The sequence below is a fragment of the Myotis daubentonii genome, chromosome 6, assembly GCF_963259705.1.
Source record: "Myotis daubentonii chromosome 6, mMyoDau2.1, whole genome shotgun sequence".
In the NCBI taxonomy this organism is placed as follows: Eukaryota; Metazoa; Chordata; class Mammalia; order Chiroptera; family Vespertilionidae; genus Myotis; species Myotis daubentonii.
The window spans coordinates 21599863-21617547 of NC_081845.1; the positions used below are offsets into that span (position 1 = coordinate 21599863).

The 17685-nt window shown below is 36.9% G+C and overlaps 1 pseudogene; it reads right to left on the reverse strand.

Annotated features, from left to right (window-relative positions):
* Window positions 1-397: 397 nt before the first annotated feature.
* On the reverse strand, window positions 398-524 carry LOC132237849 (small nucleolar RNA U109; annotated as a pseudogene).
* Window positions 525-17685: the final 17161 nt, after the last annotated feature.

Sequence of the window (17685 nt, forward strand, 5' to 3'; positions counted from 1 at the left end):
AAATTCTATGAAGAATAGTGAGATAGGTATTGATGATAAATCTGAAGCTCAGATTAAGCTATAAGGTCCAGTAACTGGCATGTTAGGTTTCAAATCCAGGGCTGTTTGAATCACAGTGTATTTCCATGCCCTATTCGCTCTTGTTTTACCAGAACAGGAATACGGGCAGGAAATCTCTGAGGTTCTTGAAAATGGAAGCAGAAAGGTGCCTCAGTGCAGAAAAGAGAACAGAGGAGCTCTAAGGACAAACTTTTAGCAGCTTAAAATTTTGCCTGGGGCTTACCGTAAATCTTTTAGATATGCTCTCTCTACTATGGTAACCACTAGACATGTGGGATGATTGAGCACTCAAAATGAGGCTAATACAAATTAGGACACTTTTTTGTTTGTTTGTTTTTTATGTAGGAGAAATATATTACTGCTCTACTGTAAGGTTGGCAGCCCTGAGAACCCCCTTTTTAATGTAGCATGTCATGTATTCCTGCTCCCAAAGGAATGAGAAGCAGACATATTTCCACCTGCAAAAAATTAGGATTTCTAAGAAGTGTAAAATGAACTCTGGATTTTGAAGACTTAATATGAAAAAAATCAAAACTATCTTATTAATATTTTATATTAAAATATGGCTACTTAAAATTTTAAATTACATATATAACTCATTATATTTCTGTCAGACAACTGTGATTTAGATGTTTAGATAACCTAGACACCCTGAATAATAATAATTTAAATGAAAAAATGGGATTTAATTTTTTGAGAAAGATAAATAGTATTTCACTTTGAAACTAATACATTTTTTAAAGTATACAACATACTATTTTACCTTTATGATGATATTATTATTCACATTTTAAACCTGGTTCTTAAAAGTTATAATAGTGAGATGTGAAACTTTTAGTCATTGTGGTATACTGTTTGAAAAAGTAGATTCAATTCTTTTTATTGTTATTTGGGCTACTTAGCAGGTCCTCTCAATAGAAGGTGAGATTTATACCCTTACTCCTTAAATCTGGGTTGGTCTTGTGAGTTGCTGTGACAAATAGAATTTAGCAGAAATGATGGTGTGTCAATTCTGGGCTTAGATATCAATAGGCCTGTACTCTACCTATTCAGTCTCTTGGATCCTGCCTATCTTTCATCTGAACAGACCTCAAGATATAACCTGCTAGAGGATGAGTGAACATGTGGAGCAGAGACAGACTGTGCCAGATGAGATGATCTGTTATTATTGTATGGCTGCTACGACAAATTATCACAAATTTAGTGGCTTAAAATACCCATTTATTATCTTACGGTTCTGTAGGTCAGAAGTCTAACACCAGTCTCACCGGTCTAAAAATCAAAGACAATTCTGGGCTTTGATCCTTTTTGGAAACTCTAGGGGATTATCCTTTCCTTTACCTTTTCTGACTTCATGGGCTGCCTGCATCCCTTGGTTTATGGCTCCTTCCTTTATCTCTGAAGCCAGCAATCACAGGTGGGGTTTTTCTCACCTCATATTACTCTGACCTCCTCCTTTGACTCCCTTTTGCAATTTTATGCACCCTTATTATTAATAGTAGGTCACCCCAAATAATCCAGGTTAATCATATTTTAAGAGGACTTGATTAACCTTAATTTCATCTTCAGCCTTAATCAACCTTTGCCATATAAGGTAACATATTCACAGAGATTAGGGTATGGGCATCTTTGAATACAACATCCTTGACTAGCCAGCACTTTACTAACCCCACAAATTGATTGCATGAGTGCGTCTGATTGTGACCAGAACTGCCCAGCTGACCCTAGCCCAGATTGCTGACCTGCAAAATGATGAATTAAGTAAAAGTTGGTTGAGCACCTTTGTCAAAAGTTGGGTGACTTGTGCAACAAAAGAAAACTGATATAGTCTTTGAAAACGCCCAACAAATGTTATCTGAATTCTTATATTTATGTAAAATATTCTAAGATTTAATTTCTTAATCCTGATCATTTGAGACATCCCATTTTTAAACTGTTTTATTAATAATTTTTACTCTGGTTATTAAAGTAATGGTGCTATTGGGACAAATTCTGTTTGTACTGAATTATTTGCATAACATTTTACGCTTGACATGTTAGGCAAAATATTTCTCTGAGCCCCCTCAGAAAAACTGGGATTCTTTAAAAAAGTTTCAAATGGAAAATATGAACCAGGCAGAATAATTTCTAATTGAGGCACATGACGTTTTTACCTTGTAATGTTTTTTAACCTTGTAATGTTTGATCTATGATCCCATGCTTTCCATTTCAAGTATTTACTAGCATACTGTGAAAGAGCAGTGGGTCAACATCATCAGTTTGGTGGCAGAGTCTCATAAAATGGAACCCATCTGCCTATTACAACCTCATGCTGTAAAAGTTCCACCAGGTGTGTGTGTGTGTGTGTGTGTGTGTGTGTGTGTGTGTGGAGGGGGGTAGGGGATTTTCTATGCAAAATGTATTACTAAGATTCTGAAACTGGAAGGTAATATACAAAGGTAATTTTTTGGCAACCTGAAAAAATGCATACATTCAAAACTCTTGGAAATCATTAGCACCTGCTAATGATTCCTGTTATAACAAGTAGATCAGGGAAATTTATTTATGAGTAAATAAGTTGCATTGTTCAAGTATCTTGTTTTTTGTTTGTTTTGCTTTTCTGTTTTTAGAGTGTTTTGAATTTTGTCACCATGAAATTCGAGAAGGATGTGAAAGAATTTACTTTGTTTTCTACTTTTTTTCCATAGGAAACCTATGACCTTCCGAAGTCTTGTAAATTGGTCTGAATAATGAGGGGTATCTGTTTCTGAATTTTATTATTATTATTATGTTTCTCTTGGGAATCATGTAACCAGATACTGGCCTCAGGAGGATATCACAATGCTTTGTTTTGTTTTTGAGTGGCAAATTAGATAAGCACTTCTATTTTCTGACATGGTTCATCTTATTCTTATTGGAAAATTGCAGTTCCCACTGTAACGCTGCAAATGGCTTTGCTGCTCATGGCAATTAAGACATCACACATTTCCCTTAGTTATTGGGGCACTGGGGAGCTCTAAACAAAACTGTGCTTGTAGCGATGCTGCCTCTGCTTACTGCTATTATTTGGGATAGGACTGAGCAAATCTCGTGTCAGCACATGGTGCGCACATGTGTGTTCACAGGGAATGAGGTGAGAAGAGATGCATTTTCCTAGTTATAGAAAAAGGTTAGTGTGCTTAGTAGGGATTTGAAGGTTTTTTACCTCACATATGACGACAATATTGATTCAGTTTAATTAACCTAATAAGTGTAAACACTAAATAGATGAAGATAAACGAGGAGATGAGAGGAGGAAGCACATTCATTGAGCACCTATTGCAGATGCACCTCCTTTATCATCACTGTTTTTAATGCCGGTAACAGTAGGGATTACATATGCAGTGTATGGAGGAGGAAACAGTTCAGGGAGATGGAGCCATGCATATAAAACAGTTGGTGTGATGCCTAGACTGGAGTAAACAGTATTTGCTATTAATATGTACATAGTAGGACGTAGCATTCTGCTCTATTTTTAAAAGGAAACCAATACCCAAGTTTGTCTCAAGTGAGTGTTGGTCTCCCATGATTGACCCCAGAAGGCGACTAGCAGAGCCACATGGGAGAAGAATCAGTGTCTGACTTGTCCCTGCACAGGGCTAAGACCCGAGTTTTGGCTGTTGTTAATCCCTTTTAATCTGGCCAATCTGGTGCTCCACCAGCATCAAACTGCTTCCTCCCAAGGTTTTCATTTGCAGAAACAAGAAGACCCTTGAGGCCAATAACTAGTTATTTCTTTTTAAATGTTTTAAAATAAAAATAATAGTGTGAGGCTTTTGCTTCTGCTCTCTTTCTGAAACGACCCTTGACAGGAACTGGAAATGCTGTCGTTCTTGTCAATGCAGCCATTATCTCTTGTGGCCAAACGGGATGTGGGAGGTAGGGTGGAATTCCTGAGTTCTTTGTACATAGAACAAAATGTCTGTCATTTAGTTAAAATAAATTATTGATTTTTAAATCAAATCAAAATATTGAATCAAACAAGCAGGTTCTGTACTTGACATTTTTCTTATTTGTAAGAACTGTTTTTCACTATTTTATGAATAGTGGGGGGTAGGGGGAGGAAATAAGGGGTTATAAATAACGAAAATATGTCTTAGGCTTCATGAAACCCATAGACAGTTATAGGAGTCTGAGACAAAAAGTTTGTCACCATTATTTTCCAGGGATATAAATGATTTTCTTTCTTGCCTTATCAAACAAGCTGACAAATGCTTTATTTTTTTATTTTTTTACGGTTTTTTTCTTGCTTAAAATATTACAAAGAGTAGTACATTTGTCTCCTTTCCCCACCCCACCCGACTTTGGCCTTCCCCCAGCCCTTTTAAAATACTTATTTTCCCCCTCCACTGGAGGCCTGTGCATGTAGCTCCAATCACTCCTTCCATCGGCCAGTGATTTCTCCTCTTCCTGGGAACATGGGTGGTGAGTGTCCTCAGCCGCACTGCAGAGCTCGGGCTTGGGAAAGTCTTGAGAGCAAGGCAAATGACTGGTTTTACTGGAAGGAACATAGAGAAAGTTGGACACATATTAAAGTGGATAATGACAGATAGGTTTAGCAGATCAACCGTTGATTTCCTCCAGTGATTAAGAGATGACACAGTTTGTGGTTACTGTGTAGTTGTTTCATGACCCACAAAATTTAGGTGCCCATGGTCTGGGAGTAAAGAAAGTAAGAGAATGGGTAATGATCACGTTAGTTTCTTATTTAAATTTCCTCCTGTGGGTGAAAAAGGGGACATACTAAACCTGACAAGCTCAGGGAAAGCCAGCATGGCAGGCCCTACAAACTCAGAGATTGAAAGTAACCACATAGGATGGTCTGAACATAAAAATTCCTAACTAAAAGCAGGTCACGGAGGGTAGGCACATCCTAGACCTGTAGCTTTTCTCGGGGTCTAGAATGTGTCACCCCAAGTTGTGCCCCTGTAGTATGCGGATTGTTTTGAGCTAAAGGCACCTTTAGCCTTAGGCTCAAGAGAAGCTTCTGTCCCTCCCAATGACCTAGAAGAATTTGAATGAGGGACCTTGCCCATAATAAGCTATTATTAGAGATAACTACTTTTGACCTATCTATAGGGCAGGGCAAACTTCTATCTACTAAACCTCCGTTCTTCTATCATCCCACAATGGCTCTTTGAAGCCCCAAGGTGCATTACCTCATCCCTAGTCCAGGAGGTCTTCTGTACCTCAATCCCCTTTCTATCTTTGAGCTTCTCCTGCATGTAGGGGTTTCTGTCTGTTTTACTTATGTGGGGTTCCCACACACATATGTGTATTAAATTTGGTCATTTTCTTTTGCTAATTTGTCTCTTGACTACTTGATTATTAGATAAGTCAGAAGAACCTCGAAGGTAGAGGAAATTTTGTTCTTCACCCACACTTTCAATCTTTACCTTAAGGAATCATGCCTGTTGTCTTTTTGCATCTAAAATAACATGCACATTTGAAATACCAGGGTAATAGCATTTTCCAGATACCTAAGGGCACAGCCACACCAGAGCAGAGACCACAGAACCCCTCATTGTTATCTGATTTCCTGACCACCATCTCTATGTCTTGTAAAGATAGCATTAACTATCCCGTTCCCACAATGTAGGAAGTATATATCTCTCAGTTTTACTTTTAACTCAATCCCAGAGAGTCCTCCCCTCACTTTGCTTTCTCCTGCCCCCTTAATCTACCACCAATGGATTTCATGTAACCCCCTTTGCCTCTCCTCCTTTGATTCTAGTCTAGTGTGTAAAATAAGCTGTAAAACTGCCATTCTTTGGAACATTTTCTCAGTCTGTTGAGATCTTGCTTCCCAGTGATTATTGTCAGTTTAGCTCAAATCAATTCATAAAAATTCTTGTCAACACTCCAAATATCTAGTTGTTTCAGGAATGAACTCCCACATCCTCAGCATGAGAATCTGGGTTTTTCTTGCTCTGGCTTCTGCCTACTCTCTAGTCCCTGCGGTTGTCTTTCTCTCTTTGAACTTTGTACTTCACATGCTATACTCATAAACAATAGCAATATCACTCACTGTACTGCCTCAGAAATGTGGCTCTCTGCCTTTGAATTTCATACTCCTTTTGTCCAGAATGCCCCTACTCCCTCTGTTTCCAAGGTTAATGGATAAATCATTTAAAACATGCTATTCATCCATAACTGGTTTGGCTCAGTGGATAGGGCGTCGGCCTGCAGACTGAAAGGTCCCAGGTTCGATTCTGATCAAGGGCATGTACCTTGGTTGCGGGCACATCTCCAGTAGGAGGTGTGCAGGAGGCAGCTGATCGATGTTTCTAACTCTCTATCTCTCTCCCTTCCTCTCTGTAAAAAATCAATAAAATATATAAAAAACAAAACAAAACAAACAAACAAACAAACATGCTATTCAGCCCCAAATCTGGGTTGTGTGCACTTTCTGTGTTATTTGAATATATACCTATTTTTCTCAACCATTACATTGCATTTATATTGTAATTTTCTGTTTTATGGTCTGCATCCACCTCCAAACCAGTGACTTTGAGTTAGCGGTTACTGGGTAGGGTCTTGTCAGTGGTCTATTTTAAAAGCTATCCAGAGATTTTGGTTCACAGCCAGGATCAAGAACCACTGAACTAGACTGACAGTTCATGGAAGATAGGATGGTTGACTGTCTAGTTCACCATCATATCCCCTTTTCTAGTTCAGTTCCAGAAACATAGTAAATGCTCAAGAAATATCCATTAGCCCTAACCAGTTTGGCTCAGTGGATAGAGCGTCGGCCTGCGGACTGAAGGGTCCCAGGTTCGATTCCGGTCAAGGGTCTGTACCTTGGTTGTGGACACATCCCCAGTGGGGAGTATGCAGGAGGCAGCTGATCAATGTTTCTCTCTCATTGATGTTTCTAACTCTCTATCCCTCACCCTTCCTCTCTGTAAAAAATCAATAAAATATATTTTTTCTAAAAAATAAATATCCATTGATCAAATGTTATTGTATCCCCAATACTTGGAACAATGTTAAGCATAATTGTTGTTGAATGAATGAATGAGTACAATTTAAATGTCCTTAAATCCTACAGGGATTGCATAAGTCAGTAAATCACAGGCTTTATTTTCAAAAAGTTAGAGATATGTAGGAATTAGAGAAGCACACTAAGAATTGTGATATAATCGCTCATACAATTAATGATAAAAATATGTTCAGTGGTTGTAATGATTTCTTGTGGAGAATACATCTCATGGTGAGACTCTTCCTCCTTCCTGAATGCAGAAATTTTCCAAGTGGTTTGGCAAATGTTCAGTTAATTGAAGCTTTGAGCAAATTCAGTTTAAGTTCTTTGGAAAACTGCTAAATCTTCTGAGGTCATTCCGGATTATTTGCCTTCCTCTGTTATGCACTAAGGCAGGAAATGTTTTCCTCCTTTTAGAAGTGAGCAATTCAAGGGGCTGGTAAAGAATGCCTCCATGCAACATGCTATCAGCCTCCATCTAGCTGTTTACCATGGTCTTTTTCAATCTTAACAGGGACATCAAGTTCTTTGGAATATTAGCTATGCATTTATTCATCAGACAAAACAAACATTTCCTGGAGGATTTCAGAGGGCCGCTCCTTTTAGGTCTTATCTTAGATTTTTCTGCAATCAAAAGAGGAAAAAAATAAGTTTAATTTGAAGGAAGACTATCATTTATCAGGTTATGCTGTAGTCTCTTGGTACATTTCTTTTTCTTTTTTTCTTTTGAGTCTGAAAGCAATAAAAGCCCTCTCCTTAATTTTCCCCATCTTGTATCACTTAATTGTTTTTATACTTGTTAGTGGTCATGACCTCACCCCAAGGTCATCTGAGAACAATAGTACCCGAGTCATTGACATTCTTAGGGTTTGTTTAGAAAGGGTTGTTTGGAGCTGCTATAGTGTGACCTGAGTCATCATCACATATTGTGCCAGGTAGGCTAAAGAATTGGACTCTTCCCAAAGGAATACTGTATTGTAGTGAATATCCAGAAGGAAACATGTAGGTAATGCTAAATGAACATGTGCTTTGCCTCAGACTTACTGTAGGACAGGGACCGATCATGACCTTTTAATCAGGATAGTGTTAGACTGAGGTTTTTGTACAAAGTAAATTTGCCTGTGGTAGAATTTGCCAGGGAGATAGCCCTGGAGGAAGGTTTGATGATTTATTTAGTGGAAAGACCATAGAATTTAGAGTCAGACTTTGGTTTTAATCCTGTCTCCAACACATACTGTGTGAACTAGATAAGCTACTTAACCTCGTAAAGGCTCAAATTTCCCATTTATAACATGTAATAACCTCCTAAAAGAAATTCAATATCCCTGATTTTGTCAGATACATAATTTATTTAAAAATATTACTTGGCCCTCTCAGCATGGCTCAATGGTTGAACCTTGACCTGTGAACCAGGAGATCAAGGTTTGATTCCTGGTCAGGGCACATGCACAGGTTGCAGGCTCAATTCCTAGTAAGGGACTTGCAGGAGGCAGCCCACCAATGATTCTCATCATTGATGTTTCTACCTCTCTCTCCCTCTCCCTTCCTCTCTAAAATCAGTAAAAATATATTTTAAGGAAGAAGATGGAGCCTAATTTTATAAAAATAGTAGAGGCCCGGTGCATGAAATTCGTGCACAGGTAGGGTCCCTAGGCCAGGATGGCGATCAGGGCCAATCAGGTTCCCTGCCTCCCCGCCTCCCCGCCTCCCCGCCTCCCCGCCTCCTCCTTCCCTCGCTCCCTCAATGCCCACTGCTGCTGCTCACCTGCCATGTTCTGCACCACCCCCTGGTGGTCAGCACACATCATAGTGGGCAATCGAACTCCCATTCTCCCAGTGGAACTCCCAAGGGGACACTTTGCATATTTGCCTTTTATATATAGATTAAACTATGCTATGTGCTATAGAAAGAGAAACATAAATTGCTCTCCAATTTCCCAGGTTTTATTATTCATATTAATATAGAGAAACAGAGAGAGAACAAAAAACACTTGAATAAGGTAGAGCAGAAATTATCATGGAAAAAGTATTGAATTTGGAATCCAAAGACCTAGCTCCTAATCTCAATTCTAGCTGCATGCTAGGAGGCTCACTTATAAAATACAAATAATATCTATCTTAATATTATTGTTTAGAAAAATCAAATTGTGTAATGTTTTAGATTTACCTTGAAAATGTTATTAACAATGCTACCTACATTAGTCATCAAGAACAAGTTGTGCCCTGACTGGTTTGGCTCAGTGGATAGAGCGTCGGCCTGCAGACTGAAGGGTCCCAGGTTCGATTCCGGTCAAGGGCATGTACCTTGGTTGCGGGCACTTCCCCAGTAGGAGATGTGCAGGAGGCAGCTGATCGATGTTTCTCTCTCATTGATGTTTCTAACTCTCTATCCCTCTCCCTTCCTCTCTGTAAAAAATCAATAAAAAAAAGAACAAGTTGTATTTCTTCTCCTACTGATCAAAAACAACGTATTATAAGAGTGGGGAAAGGTACCCAGTTGGGAAAGGGGTATCTTTTCAGAAGCCAGAAAGGAAGATAGTGAGCTTAGTGCTAGTATGCTGAAAGCTATTTTTGCATTTTTTCAACTGCCCCTTAGAAGCAACGTTAAAGTTCATATAGGAAGCACAGGTGTTTGCTCAGTGGAGCTTTAGGTGGAACTGAGAGGTAAACCTACCTGGAAATGAAGTAATTCTTCATAAACTTTGTGTGGTGTGATTATGAAAAGAATTGGTGTATAAAACTATGGAGGGCAAGACTGAGGATTTAAAGAAAATAGAGGTTTGTGGGAAGAGAAATAAAAGGGTGTGTATGTGTGTTTCAAAATCACAGTTCATAAAAGTTCTCAAAGGCATTCACTACTAAAGCAAACTAAATTTATTGGTGTTAAAATGTTGCTCCAGTAGGTAATCTTTTTTTCTGACCGTCCTTCTGAATTGTTCTGGAAATCTTCCAAAGCAGATTCTTCCATGAGTCATATGTTTTGCTAACTAATTTTAAAGCTTTTGGCCTGTATGACTTGGAATTTAACACTGTTTTCACTTATATTATCATTTGGTAAGTTTCCTCAAGTAACAGCAAAATGTTTGTGTAGCCACTGGGCCTGGACCTGGTCTTTGTATCCCACATGCTGAGAAGATGGAGCCTAATTGGGTCTTTTTTTTTTTTTTTTTTTTTTTTTACATTACATGTTTCTGCTCTGTGGGGGCAAGGAGAGGGAACAGTAACAGCTTTCGGGCTCTTTTGTTTAAAAGAACTGAAGTAGCCAGACTGGTGTTTCTCAGTGGTTAAGCATCAACCTATGAACCAGGAGGTCACATGCCAGTCAGGGCACATGCCTGGGTTGTGGGCTCCATCCCCAGTGTGGGGTGTGCAGGAGGCAGCCAGTCAATAATTCTCTCTCATCATTGATGTTTCTATCTCTCCCTCTCCCTTTCTCTCTGCAATCAATAAAAATATATTTTAAAAAAAGAATTGAAGTACACAAAATATAGGTTTAAAATTTTGCTGACTTTAAATTGTCGTATGAACATAAGACTGCTGTTTTTATAATTGTAACTTGAAGCCCACACATAAAGAGTCTCTCATTTCAATAATATCTTGAGAATAGGTATGATTTTTATTGTGAACAGATAAAACACAGAGTTTATAATTTATAAGCAGTCATTTGAAGTTAGTTTATCAAATAAGCAAACAAGTTGTCCATTAGAGTGCATTGCAGAGAAGTGCAATGAATGCGGAGAAGTTGCAGGGAAGGGAAGGTTTGGGGACAGGTGCTCTTGCCTAGGTATGATGGCCCTTGAAGGGTACTCAGTGGAGGTCCCCCATGGTGGTATGAATATGTTGAAGGGTAGAATGGAGGAAGGAGACATAGAAAAAAAAAACAATGGCAGAAGGCCACCACTGTTTTGTCCACTCCTATCCTTGCTTTGAACTGACTCTGTTTAGAAGTAAGACTTCTTTCTATATTGCTGCTTTTGCTATGGTGAAGAGTTTAGTTGATAATGGTAGATAGAGCTTAGTTCATTATTGTGGCAACAGCTGACAGATTTCCATATGCAATCCCATCAGTCTTCCTGTATCTGGAGAAAAGTCTAATAGACAGTAGAAACCTAACCTTTATGTATAGATATTCACTTAACTGTACTCTTGCTCATTCTTTACAGCTTCTATATGCCCTGGGCAAAGTAATTATTGCCCCTCTTAAAGCACAAATAATGATGGATACATGTCATTATTCATTTGTCCAAACCCATAGAATATTCCACACCAACAATGAACAGTAATATGGACTTTGAGTGATAATGATGGGTCAATGTAGATTCATCAGTTATAACAAATGTACCTCTCTGGTGAGGGGTATTGATAGTGGGGGAAACTACGCATGTATAAAGGCAAGGTGTACTAAAATCTCTGTACCTTCTGCTCAATTTGATGTGAATTTGAAACTGCTCTAAAAAATTGTCTTGATAAAAACAAACAAAAATCCCCAAAGCACAACAAACTATAGACGGTCATCATTTATCCTCCTATAATTATGAAACTAACATTAATTTGCAAAGCAATGGGTAAGAAATCACCACCCAATTTCTAAATCTAATAATCTTAAACTAGTACTGAGTCAAAATAGTGAAAATTGGAATCCACAGACTTTTCAGTTATTTTGAAATTGATCTGAGTTTGGCATTTCTCAAACTGATTTTCTAATGAACTTTCAGCTTTAATTTGTAAGAATTAGGATATTGAGAGAAAATTATTTAGCTAACTTTTTACTTTTGCATTAAATATCATATTTTTGGTATGTAAAAATCCTTAGGTATAGAACTAAAAGCATTGAAGACTTTAAAATTGGAGAACAAAAAGAAATTACATTTTAAAGTAATTTTGAGTTAGGTACAAATCTATAATATTCTTGAGTTGAAAACTTTACCTCTAAAATATTTTCAAACTTTAGAAAATAAAGTAGTCATTTGTTTTATTTTAAATAATTCTTTTTAAAAAAGAATTTTTTAGTTTTCAATTATAGTTGACATACAATATCACATTAGTTTCAGGTGTACAACATAGTGATTAGACATTTATGTAACTTATTTAGTGATCACCCTGCTAAATCTAGTACACATCTAACTCCATACATAGTGATTATAGACTATATTCCCTATGCTGTACTTTATATCTCCATGACTATTTTGTAACTACTAATTTGTACTTCTTAATACCTTTCCCTTTTTCAGCCACTCCTCCCATCTGGCAACCATCAAAATGTTTTCTGTATCTATGAGTTTATTTCTGTTTGTTTATCTTTTAGATTCCACATGTAAGGGAAATCATATTGCATTTGCCTTTCTTTGTCTGACTTATTTCACTCAGCACAATACCCTCTCAGTCCATCTATGTTGTTGCAGATGGCAAGATTTCATAGAATAATGTTACTTTTAACATAGTTAAAATTGTTTTAACATAGTTACCTTGTGTTTGATACCCAAACAATGCAAATTATAAGGCAAACATAATCTTCAATTATTAGCAGTGAAGCAAAACAAGAAGACCTCATGGTATAAAATAGCCTTGACCAAGTGCTAAGTGTACTTCACAGCTGTTTGGACTTTTCAAAAGTCCTGCTATCTTTATAATGCACAATTTTAGCTTTCTGTGTTGCACTGTGTGTATCTGTTTATTCATGCTGAACAGAGGACAGTTTATGTATATTTGTTCCTAGTATCTAGGCAACTTTATTCGGACTATTTTTCGGTCACTTTCTGTTAGCTCAGATGTTTGCAAGCCTATTAGCATAGAAAGGGGGCAAGAAGGCCATGAAGATGGCTTTCTGTGTTGCCTAGAGATATCACAAGTTATTCACAATTATTAAGTTTAAAAGTCATTATAAAGAATATGTTCTGTAAAGATGTGTATGAGAACCAAGAATACATGGTTTTACTTTTATTCGATAATCACATTCCTAATGAACTTTCCTTTTGATTTGGCAAGGTATTTATTTGTCATCTCAGCTATAACATATCAAGGCCTTCCAAAATTCATACACGCAAAAAATAGGATACATATCACTAGAATTTTTTGGTTATGAGTTTTGTCAATCACCTATATTTTTGACTCATCTTTTTCATAATTAGCTCTGAAAAGAAACTCGTTTCCTAACACAACACTTAAAACACAACATACAACAGTTGTCATTTACATTAAGTATTTATATATCAATATATAGAATTTTAATTACAAATTTTAGACTTAAATTTTCTCGACTTAAACTTTAAGTGGAAAAATTACATCGAGAGGGTATAATAGCTTCTTTTCTCGTACAACTTTAAAATTTTGCATTTTGAGTTTATGTTCAGAATGTAATCTCTGGTAATTTTGTGACACCTGAACTGAGTATGTATTCCTCCACATAGGATAGTGTTTGCTTCCGCCAAGCATCCTGGGACATTATTTACCAAATAATGTTTTAATTCATTATCTTTTAAAAATATATATATTCTTATTGATTTCAGAGAGGAAGAGAGAGGGAGAGAGAAATAAAAATGTCAGTGATGAGAGAGAATCATTGATTAACTGCCTCCTTCACGCCCCAGGACCCTGACGCTCTACCCACTGAGACAAATCGGCTAGGGCCAAAGAAGTTTTCTTGGCACTTCTCTTTCCCAGGAGATAAATATTTTCTAGATGCCTTTTCCTGCCCCTGGCCATGAAAAGTTCAACTTTCTGGCCAGGATCTACATTTTAACTCAGCACCTTGCAAGTTAAAACTCAGTGCTCTCTAGGTTCTGGGATCAGCAAATGCCCTTTTAGGGAAAGATTTAATTTCAGCCTTAGCCTTCATTTATCTCGCCATTAACTGGCTCCTCTTCCTGGACCTTAGAGATAGTGTGAGTTCTCCAACTTTATTATTCTTCAAGAATTGTTTATTCTTGATTCTTTGTGTTTTCATATAAATTTTAGTACCAAATTTTCACTTTCTGTTGAAATATCTATTTAGAGTGGATTTTTTCAATTTGTAAATTAATTTGAGGGATATTGAAAGTTTTATACTATTGATTTTACCAATCCATGAATATTTATTGAAATATTTTAAATTTATCTCAGTAATATTTTATAGTATTTTATGTCTTATACATCTTTTGTTAGATTTTTTTTCCTACATATTCAATTTTTATACTCTTGTAGATGTTATCTTTTTTTAAAAGTTTACATTTTTCAACATTTTTTGCTTATATGTAAATACAAACAATTTTTATATTTAGCAACCTTATTAAGTTTGCTTATTACTTCTATCAGTTTATCAATAAACATTTAGATTTTCTATATTTACAATCATGTTTTCCATTTTTAATGTATTATTCTTTTCCCTTTCAATATTTAATTGGGTAGTGAATATATGTGGTTTTAACAAAAACCCTAGTTTTATTTTCAAACTCTGGGGCAAGGGATCAATATTTAACCACTGAGTATTATCTTTACTGTGGATTTTTGTAGGCATTTGTTGTCAAGTTAAGGAAGTCCCAATCTATTGGTAGTTTGCTAAGAGTTTTTTATGATTTCAGATGGATTGGACATAAGTGTTAAAGAAAGAGAGTGGAAGTCATGGATAATGCTAGGGTTTTTTATCTGGGCAATTGGACGGATGGCTCAGTTCTGCACCATCTCTCATCTATTTTAATCTTGTTTTCTCTTATTTTCATCCTCATTGCTTTATGCTTGTTTATATTCTTTTAATGATAGTTTAGTGGGGCTTTGGGTTGAAGCAATAATGAACCTGTGTGTTTAACTTAACATGTATATCCATAAGTCCATATGGTAATTTTGATAAATTAATTTTACTTAATTTTGTTTAGTGGGGAAGAAACACCTTTCACTGGAATGTGATACTTTATTTTTTAAAAGGTGATGGAAAATAAATGTCCATGACCAAAGACAATGTGGCTCATGTCCATGTAATACATGTGATTTAATTAGAATTTCCTTGTTGTATTTGGTTTCCATGGAGAGAGATTATTTTTTACCCTTGAGGCACTGCCAAAATGATATCCATGAATTATCTTCTCTGTAATTAAACTAGTCCATTTTTGTGTTTTGGAATGACTAATGGCAGTCATCCAAGAACTTTTATGTGGCCCAAAAGAGATACTGTGTACCCTGTATAATTCCACAAGGAATTGGAAAAGGTCCAACCAATCAAAGCAGATATTTAACACTTCTCATTGAGAAGCATGAGGAGGATCCGTCAAAACTGATGTTTAAATATATAAATTATTGTAATCAGTAGTTTGTTAATTAGCTTCATTTCCTGATTGAGCATGGCAAGTTGGAGTTTTATACTATTGTTGGCTAGTCACTGCTTTTTTTCCTGTTTTGTAGAATGACAAAAGTTAACTGGGTTTATTTCTTCTCGATATTTCCTCTATTCCCCCAATCACTTCCATGGCCAAAAATGATCAGGTAAAAAATATAAAGGAAAAAATAAATTATCATAATTTGAAAACTATATGCTATAAAATTGTCTTTATATAAAAACCTGAAAACTTTCATAAGAGTAATTTGGTCAGCTTGAGGTATTACTTGAGGATCAATATGATGACTTTATGTTGAGAATCAGCTATACATTCTAAATAAATTTTTTAAAAAAATATAAAATTTTGTAAGTGAAAAGTGCACTCATATTTTAATTCTTTTTAAATTGTTGATACACATGGAAATGATCAGAGAACCGGAATAGTCAAGATTTATCCTCCCTGTGCCCCTATTTCAGAACTGTGTATTAAATAATCTGTGTGACCTATTTCAGTAGCAGTGTGTTAATGGAATTCTGTTTTGTATCTCCTGTTGTCATGCTTCTCAAATTGGAGTAACTGAATCCGTGGAACCCATGCCAGGTTGCTGGTGGTTGACACCCTAGGATGAACAAGGTGAAACTTCCTGGAACATCTATCTGAGAATTTTTGTGAAGACTATATTTAAACAGAGCATAACACAAAATGCACACCAAGGAGACAAAAGAAATTTCTACTTGCCACAGCTGCCTTTGGGCTGCACCTCAACCCCAAACCCTAGGGGTTCCATTGCCTCTATTATCTGAATACTTTAATACAAACATTTGAGCAGCTAATTGTTGAAGTTTTCAGGAAAGTTCTTTTGATGCTGGCCCGTTCTTTAAAGATTTCTAGGGTTAGATACTGATGATACCATATTCCATGACTCATAAAAGTGCAGAATACTCTAGAATAGCTTTCAGGACATAATGTAAATGTCTAATTATCCTACTAAGTTTCCCAGTCTTTCTTTTTACTGAAGCATGCCTAACTTTGTCTCAAGTAAGTCAGTTCAGTGACTTTGGGTGTCATTTTTAGTTCTACACAGAAATAATTTTAACAGATATGAATTAGGAGCTTTCTGCATATAAAGAGCCCCTTCTGTTTTATTTCTTTTAACCATCACAGCAGCCCTTTCAGTTAGGTGCTATTCTCATCCCTTTTTACAGAGAAGAACTTGGCACAGAGTGGTCAAGTTACATTCTCAAGATCGCACAGCCTGAGAAAAGAGGATCAGGATTTAAATCCTCCTTTAAACATTATTCTTTATCTGAAAATAATCTTGAGTTAACAGCATTCCTGGGCAAAAAAATAAATAAATAAAGCAAATAAAATCCTTGTAATCATGTATAATAGGGTTGGCTTCTGCAATGTGATGTGATCCTTACTTAACTGGTGGCATCCAGCTGCACACAGGGCTCAGCTTCCACGAACAGCATCAACTTACACACCCTCAGAGTTGAGCAGTCAGTCCCAAAGCAAATTATGAAGTTGATGAAATTCATATTCCCTTTGCGCAGCCCTCAGCTTCCACATTCTTGACCTTTCTTGGCACACTCTCTTGAACTGCTTTCTAACCTTCCCCTCTTATGTAAACACAAGCAAATTTGATAGCAGCCTTTATAGGGTGGTTGATGGATTCCACTTTATATGGGTGTGAATGAATTTCAATCCTGTGCATTACCTTAACTAGGCATCCTCATTCAAACCTTTGGTTTTATCTCTAATGGAAGGATTTGAGTCCATTAAAATGCCAACCCCAGTAACCATGGGATAAAATCATTGGAACGTGGTTGGCCCTTGAGCTAACTAGCTTCATTAGTCCTCCATTTAATGAGACCAAAAGAGGGTAAAGATGGCCTTAAAGGAACAACACAACATAGTCTCTGCTTCTTTAGACCTACCCTCCTTTCTGAAAGTAAAGGCAATCCATCAGTTGCAGCAGCAGACATTTTCTAGGAGTTGCTGGGGGCAGAAAAGTGCAAACCCTGTTGTTACCATTTTCTTGCAAGACTGGAACAGGTGTCTAGGGCACATGTTTTTCTTTCAGACACTCTGCCCACCATCAACGCCCATACAGAGGCTTCGAGATCAAATAGGTCAAACCTCCTGTGCATTCTGACGCTGAGACGTTTTGGTCACCGGCACTGAGTAGTAGCTCTTATGGAATCGCTGCCCTTGTGGCATCCTGGAATGTGTATGTCTTTTGTACTACTTTGATCCCTGATGAAGTAAATTATCTTCCTTATTAAAAGAGGCACCGCAGCAGGCATTGTCTGGCATTAAATCTGTTTTTAATTTATC